General features: G+C 45.1%; 1 protein-coding gene across 2 annotated transcripts in view; it reads left to right on the top strand.

The window, feature by feature from the left end:
* MPP7 (membrane palmitoylated protein 7) overlaps window positions 1–13,356 on the top strand; it is a 262,627-nt gene continuing 249,271 nt past the window's right edge. The window contains exons 1-2 of one of the 2 annotated variants that reach the window (XM_036841369.1): window positions 61–195; window positions 1,442–1,489. The gene's annotated coding sequence lies outside the window, so the exon portion shown is untranslated. Of the gene's footprint in view, window positions 196–1,441; window positions 1,490–13,356 lie in introns of both variants that reach the window. The other variant, XM_036841370.1, reaches the window with a different exon arrangement.

Here is a 13,356-nt window from a genome sequence, read left to right as displayed (position 1 = left end):
CCCGCCGCGGGGCTGCGGGGCTGGAGCGGGGGCCGGGCTCCCGGGCTCGTGCGTCCTGCGCCCGCCGCGGCGGTGCCGAGCCCGCAGGCTGCTGATTGTCCTTCGCGGCGGCCGCGGTCGCAGCCTCCTTTCCTCGGCCGGGACTGCCTGCGCCGGAGCGAGCGCGCCTCTCGCGGCTACGGCCGCCCGGAGCAGGTAAGGGGCGCCGGGGCTGCAGCGCCTGTCCGAGCCCGGGCGCGGGGCGGGCTCCCTGGCTCTCCCGCCGCCGCGGCCGGCAGGTCCGCGTCTCCCGGAGCCTCCCGCCCGCCTCGGGGCGCCTCCGCTGGGAGCGCGCGGCCGCTGCACCTGGCGGGGCGGGGGGGCGGGGAGCCCTGCAGGTGGAGGGGAGACACGGAGTTGAGTCAGTCCGGCTCGCGGCGCAGTGGACCTGCTGATGAGGAGCGATAAGCCGAGTGGCTTTTTTTTTTTTTAAAGCGGGAAAGGTGTCTGTATTTAGGTGGTGTGAGTTATAGCCTTCGTGGACACGGGCCCTTTGCAGTGCGTTTAGCCAGGAACATGATTTACTTATTACTTATTATTTTAAAATTCAAAGCAGCCTTTAACGTGAATTTATTCGGGGTTTTTTCTTCCGTGACAAGTAGACCCAGAAGTGTGACTCACCCTTGTCTGGGCTGCAGTGCGGGCCGTGCGGTGGGGACGAGGGGAGCAACGTGGATGGCGATGCCGAGCTAGTGTGCAAGAGTCTGGGGGTGGCAGCTTGTCTCTGTGACTCCTCGTGGGTGGGTGTAGACTTGAGATTCTTTTTCTTATTTTTTAATCATTAGCATTCGAATAAAAAAAAAGCCTTTCTAAACACAGCCTCCGGGCATTAGGTTTTAGGGATGCACCTGCTACCCACGCAGTAATACTTTGCAGACAAGTCCTCGGCAGTTAACTACAGTGATGTGATTTACCTGTAATGAAGCACCTTGAATTGCTGTTACCTTTTCTTTGACTTGCGTAATAGCTTTTTCTCATTCACCATTTGTTCACAAGTGAAATGAAGGTCACGAGTTTTAGCGGAAATGGCATAGTGAGGAGTCTTGGAGCAGATCCTCCCTTCCAGGTGCAGTGCATTTAGGTCTTTGAATTGAGAAGCTCACTGCCCTGCATCAGTATTGGTATTCTCTTACTCTCCAGAAGCAGGTCGTGCACCTCACGCCCATTTTGGAGGTACGTAAACTCAGAGCCCTAGAGATGAAGGGAATTCTGCTCCAGGTCTGTAGACTCCTGCGATTATATACCTGTTATGGGTTTAATGCACGATCCAGTAAGGTTCCCACCATCAAGCAAGCTTCTGCATACCGATTTGATTCCCATGTACACCAGTCAGAGGTGGAGATGGTTATTTCCAAGTAAAATATTCTTAGGTTTTTTTTTTTTTTTTTTTTCCCTCTCTTAGGTTGCTAAGATAGTTTGAATTTCACCAGAAAGGTGATTTTTCACACAGGTAAGAAAACCGGTGCTATGTGAAAAATCTCTATTTTAAGTTTTGGGAGGTTTTCCACATTAGAAAATCTTATCTTCTTTGTTTGCATCTCTGGCTTAGCATTGGACTTGAATACTGCTTTCTGAATTGAACTAGTTAATACTCATAAGGCAAGTAAAACTGAAGCGTAATACATTTTGGTTACGATTTTGTTTCAGGAAGTTTTTATTATGAATTTAGAAGTGTCGAACATGTAAAAATCATCTCTTCCTTGATGGGAGTAACCCAAGGGAGTTTGGGGGTTAACGGCAAGTGGGGTTAGATGGGTAGTTGAGAGGGACCCCTTGAGTGATGTCAAGGCTTGGGGAACCCGGGGAGTTGTTAGGTTATGTTAAATTTATTAGTCATCAGGAACATGGAAATGTCTTATTTATTACTGAATGCAGCTGTTTAATCATGAAGCAATATCTTGTTTTCATGGCAGGTGCTCTGCTGGGTGGAACGTGTACATTTTGACATAACTTATTTGTCATGTAAGGCATCCCTTACGTAGGGCTTGTCCGTTCGGCTCTGATTCTGTTTACTTATTTATTTGTTTTTGCATTAATGTCTTTACTTAATATTTTTTTTTTGAACATTAGGAATTATTATTTTTTTAGTTATTTCTGAGATATACATTTTAAAGTAATAACTAGAATTATGACTTATAACATTATACCAGAACATACAAGATTTTTAGAAATTTCACGTAATGTCTGAAACATTTATATTAACATATTTCCATACAAATAACCCAATGAAAGTTTAGTATTAGTTGTTTTGTTTGTTTGTTTTTTTATATTGCAGGTTCTTATTAGTCATCAATTTTATACACATTAGTTCTTTACTTAATTTTTACTCCTCTGGTCAAATTAAAATTTCTAGCACCCAAGCAGAACATTCCATAAAGAAGCCTTTATCATCTGCTAATTTGTACAGAAAGTGAGATCTCTTCTGATTAGCACCTCTTGCAGTGTGGGAAGTTGGAAAGAGATTTAGGCTGTTTGTAGGGTATTTACCTGTATTCTTAGCTAGGGCCTGTAGCCCCCATGTGATTTTCAGGGTTTCTACCCTTCAAAAAAGATTTAATTACCACATTACACAGCTTCCACTAGATGGTGCACTGGGTGCTGTTTACTGGAGATTTCAATCAGGTTTTTTTTGTTTTAATAGCATTTCACTGACAAAGATACAAATGTGCTGCAACTGTCATCACTGAAATTCAAACAATTGCAATCAGTGATTTCAGTCAGTTTTATTAAATGAGATTATTTGGAAGGACATGGCAGCTTAATTTAAAGTGAGGGAAGTTGTTAGTAATTTTAGAAACAACAGCTCAAAAACTGTCTGGTTCTTGCTGTGCTCAGGAACCTAGAACAGAGTGTGAATTTATTGGTCCTTATTTATGTACACTTGAACTGGTTTGTTTTTAATGGTGTGTGTTTTGTTGAAATCCTGTGTGAACTCTGATGAACTGTTTGAGCGTGGCTTTATGCTTTGCCCTCTTAGATTACTGATTCTTTAAACGAAGAGGTAGGATAAAGTGGCTATATATAGCAAGATTATTTGATACCTGCTATGAACGAATACTTAAGTTAAAAATCTTTTTTTCCAGGCACGTAAAACAGTTTTTATTCCTTGAATGCTCACTTCGTAAATCTTTCTACTGTTTTGGGAAAGCATGTTTGTCAGCTTCACTTAGGAAAGAGCGGGGAGCTTTCTTTCTCCCTTGGGTGGCGGGAGCTTGCTTGTTACTGGCCTGGTTACTGGTTAAATTGCTTGTCACCGATGGTTACAGAAAGGAGATGAGAAAACACAGCCGCGGCTTTGGTAAAATGCCGTGCCGTTTTCGGGTTAGAAATGGCAGGGTTAGTGCAGAGTAAAGGACTGGTTAGGGTGACTGCATTTTGTGAGATGTTTTGCGGAAAACCCTGGACTTTTAAAAGGCAGCGCAAGCACTCAGGTGAGAAGGTCTGTAGGCAGTTGGTGTGTGTCTGTATGATCCAGTTTCGCTGAGCTTTGTGTGGGCAGGAGAGCTTTGGTGGTTGCTTCTTGGAACCAGCTGTGGCCCTCAGGGGAGGTGATGGTGGTTTGGGAGGGGAAAATCAGTAGGTGCCGCTCCTTCCAGGAAGGAAGCTCCTGGGGGGGCTGCCCGCCCTTGGGGGAGCGTGGCTGGGCGGTGGGCGGGTGTAAGCAGCCTGTCGATGAAAAAGCTGCCTGAGTGTGGGCTTCCCCGAGTCAGGGAGCATTCTGAGTCAGGTTCACTGCCGCCCCGTGGTCCAGGCTTGGGCTGCTTAATGCTGCCGGCTTCAGATTTATGTAAAATAAGTAGAATCCTGAACTTGGTAAAATGAATGACTTGTGTATGCAAGTGAATGGCTTAAGAGAGTTATTTGGCATGTGATAGGTTCTCGAATTATGGTAGGTGCTTGAACATAACTCTGATACTCAGTCTTCCATTCCCTTTGGAAAAAGGCGTTATTAGAAATAGGAAACCTTGAATACGCACGGAGCTGGGGTGTTCATATTGGGCAGTTGATTTGGGGACAAAAGAAGGCACTGGTCTAAATATTGCTTTGAGAAGAGAAGGGTCGGGTAGGGTGCCCTAGAGGGCTGGTCCAGCTAAGGGGCCGGGAAAACTTTAGCACTTATTGCTGTAGTCTGTACAGTAAAAGCCTCTGATTAGCTTTACTCGTGATGAAAAGCTTGCTCTTTGCAAGACAGTGCCTCTGTATGTGTACTTAACAGCAGTTTGAATCATGAGAATCAAACATTTCTGAGGGTTGTAAACTTCTTGTTTTGGCACTTGGAAGTTTGTGGAAACAAGGTGGTAAAAATTTGGAGTGGAGCCAAGGATGAAAAGGGTTGTGGAGCCATGGACCAAGGTTTGCCAAGCTTCTGCAGCTGATACTCAAAATATTTGTTTTTCCTCTTCCTAATATGGCTCGGGATTTAAATTGTGAAGATTCTGTTTGGACCTCTGTGCTCCCTTTCATGTTTGGAATGTAGCTCAGTCCCCAGTAGGGCCCATCGGAGTTGACTATGTTTTAGACGGTCTAATCAGGGTACAGAGTCCAGGGGGAGGAGGTGCCGTGCTGTGGGTAATGAGGAAATGAATTAATATCATTTTGATCCTTTTTCAAAATAGGGTCACAATTTCGCATTTTGGAATTTTCAAAATGGTAGTCATTTCACCTTTAACATTCATACAGTTGAGTATGAAAACTTTAGGCTGAGGTTCTCAAACTTTATCGTTCCTCAGAATCACCGGGAGGGCTTGTTAAAATTCAGGGGGCTGGTTCGCTCCCACAGTTTCTGATTCCTCAGGTCTGGGGGTGGGCCCTGAGAATACGCATTGCTAATAAGTTCCAGGGTGACGGGTGGCGATGCTTCTGGTCTGGGGAAAACCACTGGCAAGATCCCAGGGGGGAGATAAATGTGGTGGTGAAGGACCCAGGCTTTGAATGTCTGCTCTGCCTGTTATTCCTTCTTTGACATCAGGCAACTTTCTTACCTCTGGTTTTTCATTTCTAACGTGGAAATAATGTAGTAGTAGGTTGTTGGGAGTGTTAGGTGACCTCAAATGTGTATAAAAACTCATAGGACATTGCCTGGAGGGTTGCAGGCATGCAATAAATGCTGGCTTTTAATCATAAAAGTCAACTAGTGAAGGAAATAACTAGAATCCTGAACCTTGTAAAGTTGAGGTGTGTTCCTTGAGGACAGAAACTTTTATCTGTATCCTCATTTCCCTGCCGTGTGCTATGGGAAAGATACATGAGTACTCAACTTCTCTTTAGTGAATGAAGGGAAATTTTGTGGATCCTAATGATTTTCCAGAAACCTTTTTAGAGACATAGAGCATTCACATCGCTGGTGTCTTTTTCCCCCTCTAAAAAGCTTGAACTCTTTGGTCAAAATATATTGGACCGTAGCTGTAATCACTGTAGTCCCTACTTGATAGGACAAGAATCTTAAAGGTGGCTCCTTGGGGCTCAGTTACAAGGCAGCACCTGGATGTCCTTCAGACCCTCTGCAGCCTCCCCTGGAGCACGGTGACTGAACTCGATGCCCGGGATGCAGTTCCTGGACACCTTTTCAAAGCTTGCTGGATGCCTGGCTCACTTTCTTCCCACGGATCTCTGAGAGCCGCCTACTCTCTGGCCATCCCCTGGGTAGTAGCCCCTCCCTTCCCATCACTTCCTGTCACAATCACCCATTTTATTTCCATTGTAGCAGTGATCACACGCTTAACCATAGCTTTATCTGTTTCCTCTTTATTGTTTCACTGGAACGTCAACTCTGAGGGCAGGGACCTGATCTGCCCTAACGTGTCCCCAGCACGGGCGCAGGGCCTGGTGTACAGGGAGGTGCCGGTTCAGTGAAGGGGTGTGTGAGATGGGGACCCCCTCTCCCACATCAGGTGTGCAGACCTGGGTTAGTGGCCCTCTATCACCACTGGTCCTCGCAGAGCCTCTCGTGTTAATTTATTGCGTTTCCCCCTTTTCTCCTCACAGCACCCTCTCTCAGGCATGGCTGTAATTTCCTTGAGTTCTGCCAGGTGATTAGCTGGGCTGGCTGTGCTCGGTTACACTCCCCACGTTCTTGCTGGCACTTGATAGTTTCTGACCTTATAATTTTTTTCTAACCTGATGCCACAGATGGAGCGTCTGGGCACATATGTTACTGCTCTTCTTTGCAATTCTCTGATTACTAGTGCAGTTAAGTATCTTATCAGATGCTTATTAAGTGTGTGGGTTTCCCTTTCTGTGAATTGGCACTGACGTATTTATCTGTATTTAATTTTTTTGCAAGGGGAGCAATCTATGGTATTTTAGTGGCCAGCTTTTCTTTTGGGTGTTCTATGAAGATGATGATTTCATCTTTACATAATGGCCGTTTGTCATTTCCTTCCAGTTCTTGCTCTCTGTGTGTTCTTGCCTCGCTGCATTTGTCTAGACTTGCGATGATGCGTTGAAGATTAGCAGAGATAGCGGCCCCTTGATCACTTTCATACCCTAAAGGGAATTCATCCTTAGTTTTGCCTTTAATTGGGAGACTTCATTTTTTTAAATTATATTTGATTTCATTTTTAAAAAATTTGTTGTGACTTCACTGTCGTTTAAAAAACTGGAGAAGTAAGCAGAGAATTCTCTTCCTGATCTTGGTAAGGAAACTGACCTAGATGGTATATAGCTCTTAACCCTGAAAAGTTACAGTTGTCTGTCTTGAGGTTTTTAAATTAAATATTTGAATTATTTTCATCAGGCTTTTCCAACGTAAGTTGTATATGATGACTCTGGTTAGTTGAAAGCCATCGTGGGTTTGGAAGAACAAAGCAGAAATCGTTATGCATCTTATACCGTGAATTTTAAAAACTTTATTCAAGTGTAAGATATACCTAGAAAAATGCGTACACCGTATACCTAGAAATATGTAATGCATCTGTCCTAAGTGTGCAGCTCACTGAATTTTCACAGAGCAAACACACTTGTGTAACCAGCATTCAGGTGAAGAAAGAACATTGCAGGACCCCAGAGGCCGTTCTCCTACTCACTTCCCTGATCCTGACTTGTAACGATGTGGAGTAGTTTGGGTTCCCTGTCACCCGGCTCCTGCTGGGCTCCCAACTTTGCTCCAAGGAGAAATCAAAGTCATGTCTGAGAGCTTTGAAGAAGCATGGCCTTGACCTAGACTCCAGTTCTCGCAGCTGTTGTTTTCAAACCTTTGGTCACAATACCACTTCACACTCTTAAAAATTATTAAGGATGGTTTGTCTGTGTGGGTTGTATCTATTAGTATTTACTGGGTTAGAACTTCCAACAGGAAATTTTATTTATAAATTCATTAAAAAATAATAACCCCATTATATGTTAACATAAATAACTTCTTTATGAAAAATAACTTTATTAAAATAATTGAGAAGTGTGACATCGTTTTACATTTTTGCAGCTCTTTTTAATGTCTGGCTTAGTAAAGACAGCTGCATTTTCGTATCTGTTTCTGTATTCACTCTGTTGTGATTTATTGTTTGGCTGAAATATATGAAGATAATCCCACCTTACACAGACCTGCAGTTGGAAAAGAGAGGAGTATTTTAGTATTCTTTTTAGATAATCATTCTTTGATCCTACACTAAAACTCTGTAAGTGGTAGTTCCTTAAAGTTGAGTTGCAGAGTAGAAGCTGAACCCCAGTCAATAAAGTTTTCTTGCTCTGTTACATTTAAATCTATCGGTCTGTCTTGTACTTTGAATATTTTTACCCATACATGATTGAGAAAATGTTCATTCATGGAATTATATAAATTTGCCAAATATTGGCATGTGTTATGATACCATTTGAAAAAAAAAAAAAGCCCATTTGTAGGATCACCAGTGAGCCCATCAGAAGAATCTGTGAGTACTGAGAAAGCTTTCATGAAAGTTTCTGGCGGCAGGTATAATTTTTCCAAAAACTGAATGTCTGCTTGAAAGCTTGAATTTTATTATTGGAAACAAATATTTCAGGTGTTTTCCTTGAAGCGTCTGGCTCACTGGGTTCAGTTTTGAGAAAATGTTGACCAGATACGCAACTTTCAGTACTCAGTTTGTTTTCCAATTATTTATATAAGAATACTACTCTATGGGGAATTAAAAAAGCCGCTAGTTCAGCTTACACATAGAGCAACTGGCACAGTTTCTTTTCCTCGAGATGACCGTCATTCTCCAGTGGACAGCTCAGGTTCTTATGTGCACTTCCTACTTTGTCACACAGCATATTAAAAAGACATGCATTCAAGGGTCAAGATTTCACCCAGTTGTTAGTTTTCACCATTTCTTCAAGGACATTCTTAGGTGAAACTGGTGCTTTTTTCCCCCTGAGTTCCTCTTGGTGAGGACTGCTGTGGTGACCTGCACAGTTGGTGCCCCTGCCCTGCTTTGTGCTAAGGTGCCAGCGATTTTACACGGCCTGGCTTGAATATCATCCGTGCACATGTCAGTGTAGTGAAAAGCACAACCTCTCAGCATTGTTGCACAAATAGTTTTTATGTCCTGAAAGGTTCTTGAGAAGTCCCAGGATTTCCTGGACCCTGAGAGCAAGGAGCTGGCACCTGGCATCTCCTCCAGCGCAGCCGAGGGCCAGCGCCTCATTCTGATGTCTGCCTGACGGTGTTGAACCAGACCCAGCTGCTTCGCCTACTTTCTCCTAAAGCGATCTTCTTAGAAGCAGGGACTTGCCACTTCTTGGCTCAGCTCAGCTGTATCTTTCCCAGTGAAAGAAAGTTTAGTGACACTAGGAAAGCAAATATTTCTGAGATCAGCAACTCCAGACGTATATGAAGCTGTGCATTTTGCTGTCTTAACACAGTAAACACATCCACAAACATGCTATTACTTGGTTGATTTTTCTCATCTTTTTAGACGAAGATAATCACAAAGAGACTTGGAAGAAATGTCCTGTGCGTGTATCAAAAAATACTTGCTTGGTAACATCATAATTAAGAAGAATTGTAACAGGTAGTAACCTGTTGTGATGCTCTCAGTTTAATGTGTGGTTTAACCTGTTCTTCTGTTCTTTTATTTCCTGTAAATGCTAATCTGATCTTGATTTGATTCAGTTTCTATTTTTTTTGGCAAAATTGCTTCCTAGGTGGTTGAGTGTACTGGTAGCTGGATTCAGGCAGTGTTGGTTGTCTCTCTGTGATGTTCACGGTCATTGATAATCATTGCCTAGATCCATTATTTTATTAGGGGTTTGCAAAATCGTGACATTTAAATTCTGTCTTCCTTTTTAATTTATTAGGATATTTTAATAAAGAGAAAGTGTATTATTTGAGATGTAGTTAGTAGAGAAAAGGCAGCTTAAATGTTTGATTAAAAAAAATTAGTTTTCAACACTGGTTTTCAAGTATGTTCAGGATGAAGAAATTGGTCTGTCCTTTTTCTTTGAAACACCAAGCTAAATTGCACTGGTTTGTAGAAGTAAGTAAATCCAAAGGAAACTATTAACAGAAAAGTCCTTTTGTTGTATTCTTAAAGTAATTTAACTAATTTGAAATAAAATATAATAGTAGACACATCTTGGTGCTATTAAAGGAATTGGAATTTTTTTGAGTTAAACCAAGATTTTTCTTGCCTCTAGAATAATGTATTTATTGCATGTAATTATCCCTTTACACATCTTACATCGTGTTCCGAGAGCAGATTTGAAAGTGTATAAGGCATCCTGCCTTGAAGGTGCTGATGGTGCAGTAAAACAGGTGAAAAGATGACCGTTTATATAAATTTGTCACTGGCATTCTGTGGGTTGCAATATTTCCCCCTTAAAAATTTATAGTGCTGAGAAGTGGATGATAGAAGATAAGGTTTTCTTTGGAAAAGCGAAAGCAGTAGGTAAAACTGGTCATCTGAGGGGCAAGTCAAACGGAACTAGAGCGTCTGTTGGATTCGGGTGAGAGAAAAAGGAGAGGCGGGTGCCTGCAGTCCTGACCTGCAGACTTTCACGCGGGTTCCTGCTGGGGCCGCCTGTGACTTGGAGCAGGTCCTTCTGCTTCAGGTCAGGCTGGTTTTCAGCTGCTCCTCCCTCCCCGCATTCCTTCTCATAATCGGAGTGACTGCTGAATGCACCGATACTCAGTACCTGGATGACGAAAGGTTATATAAACACCTGTACGTTTGTGAAACCCCTCCTGGGAACTGACTCACACCCGTGATCAACAGTGGGATTCTTCACACACTAGTTGGTCCTGTACCCTTCCTCTCGTGTGTATTTCAGATCGGTGTCCTCAGCAAAGCGCTTTATTTCATTACTGATGCACATGGTTTCAGGACTAAGATTTGTTAATTTGTGTTCAGGGCAGTGTCTTACACTTTGTAAATGACAGCTAAAGTGATTTTGCTTTGGCTTCTGGTGTCCTCCGTGTTTCTGACCTCCAGAGGACTCCAGAACTGGGTAATTAAATTTACTCTTCTGCATATGGAGCCTAAAATATCCCTCAGGGACAGACTGTGACTGCTGAGGGGGGACTGCTTATCAGAATAGACATTTTCCTGTCTGAGGATAGTTGTGGACTTAATAAAAGCTTTGGAACGCTTTAGCAGACTGCGACAGGCTTGGAGTTGACAAATAATCGCTGCCGTTTATCGGTCCCTTGCTGTAAGACAGGCACTTTGCTGAGCTAGCTCTCCTTAGATATTTATGCTTAATTCTTACAGCTGCCCTTTAAGTTACTGTCATTTTTATTTTGCAAATGGGAAAAAACCAAGTCATGGAGAAGTTAAATAATTTGCCCTGAGTCATATGACTAGGAAGTGGTAAAAGCTTGGATTCAGACCCACGTCACCTGTTCTTCTAAACATCAGAGAGCAGATAGTGTGAGAGTGTCATATGATTGGAACTCGTACCGGAATTCTTCTCTCCTTTATACATCTTCAGTCTGTCTTTCTTTGGCTCCTTATCTTAGTCTGGAAAGGCACGAGTCTAACCGACTTCGGCCAGCGCGCTAACACTTTCCACCAAAGCGCAGCCCTCAGTGACAGAAGTTTGCCCGGGAGAAGTCTGAGGGCTCTTCAAGGAGTAGCCCACCACCAGCGTAAAATCGTTCTGAAGTTTACGTTTGATCTGATAGGTTAAACGTCACTTGCCATTTTGTGAAATGGACATTCCGGGAAGATGTGGCATTTTTATGCCCACCCTTCACCCTCCACAAGAGACCTCAGTTTGAGAGCAAGTCTGTGGGACCTTGTGGAGATGTCCTGGCCAGATGTGGGCGCTGGGTAGTTCTCCCTATTGGCGTGGTGAGGTCGGGAGGGCCCCGACGCGGTGTGGGGGGACACTGGTGAGGGGGCGACGGGGGGGCAGCGCGGCAGGGCTGGGCTGGATGCGGATTCGGGCGGAGACTGAGTGAGCTGGTGGCCAGATGGGGCGCTTAGTTCTCCGGCTTCTCAGACGGTGTCATCTCTTCTCTGTTTCTGCTGCTGGTGCGCGCACACACACACACGCCCCCCCCCCCCCCCCATGGATTTGCCCATTGTCTGGGTTCCGGCCGTGCTTTCTGTGTGAGCGACTTCAAACTGCCAGGGTTCCAGCGAGCTCGGGTCCACTGAGCCCACCTGAGCCTCGTTTGCGGGAGTCAGTCTGCACTTGCTTTGTGGCATCCTCTGGATGTTTGAATGTCTCCGAGTTAGCGTTGATTTCAGCTGCTCTTCTCTCTGAAGCCGACTGTGACATTTTTAGGCCGTCTACAAATGGGCAGGAAGAGAGCATTTGCGTGTCCACTGTGGGTTCCCCTCAGATCCCTGTTTAATCACCAAGGGGCAGGGCTCACTGGAAGGTTGAGCTGAGGCAGCACGAGCTGGAATTCCTCTCTGGCCTGTGGTTCCCAGTGAAGCGTGCGTCTGCCTGCGACAGCGTCAGGGCTTACGTCGCGTTTCCAGCAGATCTGCGGGAACAGTCGAGTACTTCCTTTTACGAGAATGTGCGTAACACTAGGTTCTACGGTTTTTTAAACTACACTTAGCTTCTTCAAGGCCAGACGCCTCCTCGTGAGGCTGCCGGGCTGGTGCTCTGGATGGTGACTACACCTCCAGTCTCCGTGTCCTGGAGAGTCTCTTTCTCCTACTCGCTTCCTAGTTTAGTTTTTATTTATTTTCCTGGTCACCGAAGACCTTAAGGCCATATACGTATATATCTTAATGGTTAAGGCTGTAGACTGTAAAACAGAAGCATTTTTTTTCAGACCACTTGGTTGAGGTATGACTGACATACAAAAAGCTGAATGTGCTCGATGTCTGCAATTTAGTGAGTGTGCATTTGAGATGTGTACATCTGGGAAATCATTGGTACACTCTGTGCCATCACCTCCAAAAGTTTTTTCCTGCCCTCTGTATTATTACTTTGTGGTAAGAATACTTGACATAAGATCTGCCCTCTGAGCAGATTAAGAATACCACGTGGTGCTGTATCTGTAGGCGCCGTGCTGTGCAGATCTCTGGGACTTTCATCTCCTATAACTGAAACTTTGTACCCTTTGTCTCATGCCTCCCCGCATCCCCCTGCCCCCAGCCCCTGGAGACCACCGCTCCACTCTTTGCTCTGTGAGTCTGCCTGTTTAAATTGATCACACAGAAGCAGTGCCATGTAGCACCTCTGCCTGTGACTGGCCTGTTTCACGTACCACAATATCCTCCAGGTTCATCCACATCGTCAAATGGCAAGATTTCCTTCTTCAAGGCTGAATAATATGCTAAACATTTTTGGATTCAAATTCCAGCTCTGCTCGTTGCTGGTCTTACGAACAAAGGCACATTATTTACTCTAAGCCTCCGTTTTCTCACCTGAAGCCGGCTGGCGGCAGTGCCTGCCTCAGGCGAGGGTGGCGAGAGCCCTTGGTGTTGCATCTGGCACCGATCGAAGGTCCACAAGTGGCGGTTGCTCTTCCTTGTTAATCAGCAGTGTGGTTGGAGACCCTGCAGGGCCGGTTTCCCGTCTCTGCGGTCCGTCAGCGAGCAGCTGCCGGCAGGTCTTCCTTCCCGGGGTCTCGTGGCGCCGTTGCTGGTCGCCCTGCCCCTCACGGTCTCTCCACGTTCCGTGTTGCGGCGCACGCACGGTCTGCCATCCATCCTTTGGCTCTCCCACACTGGGACTTGCAAAGCCTGTCGTATTTAGGCCCACGGGTTATTCTTTCCTACCCGCCCCCTACTCTGGTCACGCGTAGGACCGTGTCCCGGGACGTGCGTCACCCTCCGTGTGGTCTGTGCTGACATCCTGGATTCGCTGCAAGTGCCCACCGTCTGTCACGGACAGTCGTGACCTTGCTGGGTGCAGGGCTCCCGGGGCGGAGCTGCTCAGGCCTCGGTCCTCACCCCC

This window comes from Balaenoptera musculus, chromosome 2 (assembly GCF_009873245.2).
Source record: "Balaenoptera musculus isolate JJ_BM4_2016_0621 chromosome 2, mBalMus1.pri.v3, whole genome shotgun sequence".
Taxonomy (NCBI): Eukaryota; Metazoa; Chordata; class Mammalia; order Artiodactyla; family Balaenopteridae; genus Balaenoptera; species Balaenoptera musculus.
This window is presented reverse-complemented; position numbering and strand designations above follow the sequence as displayed.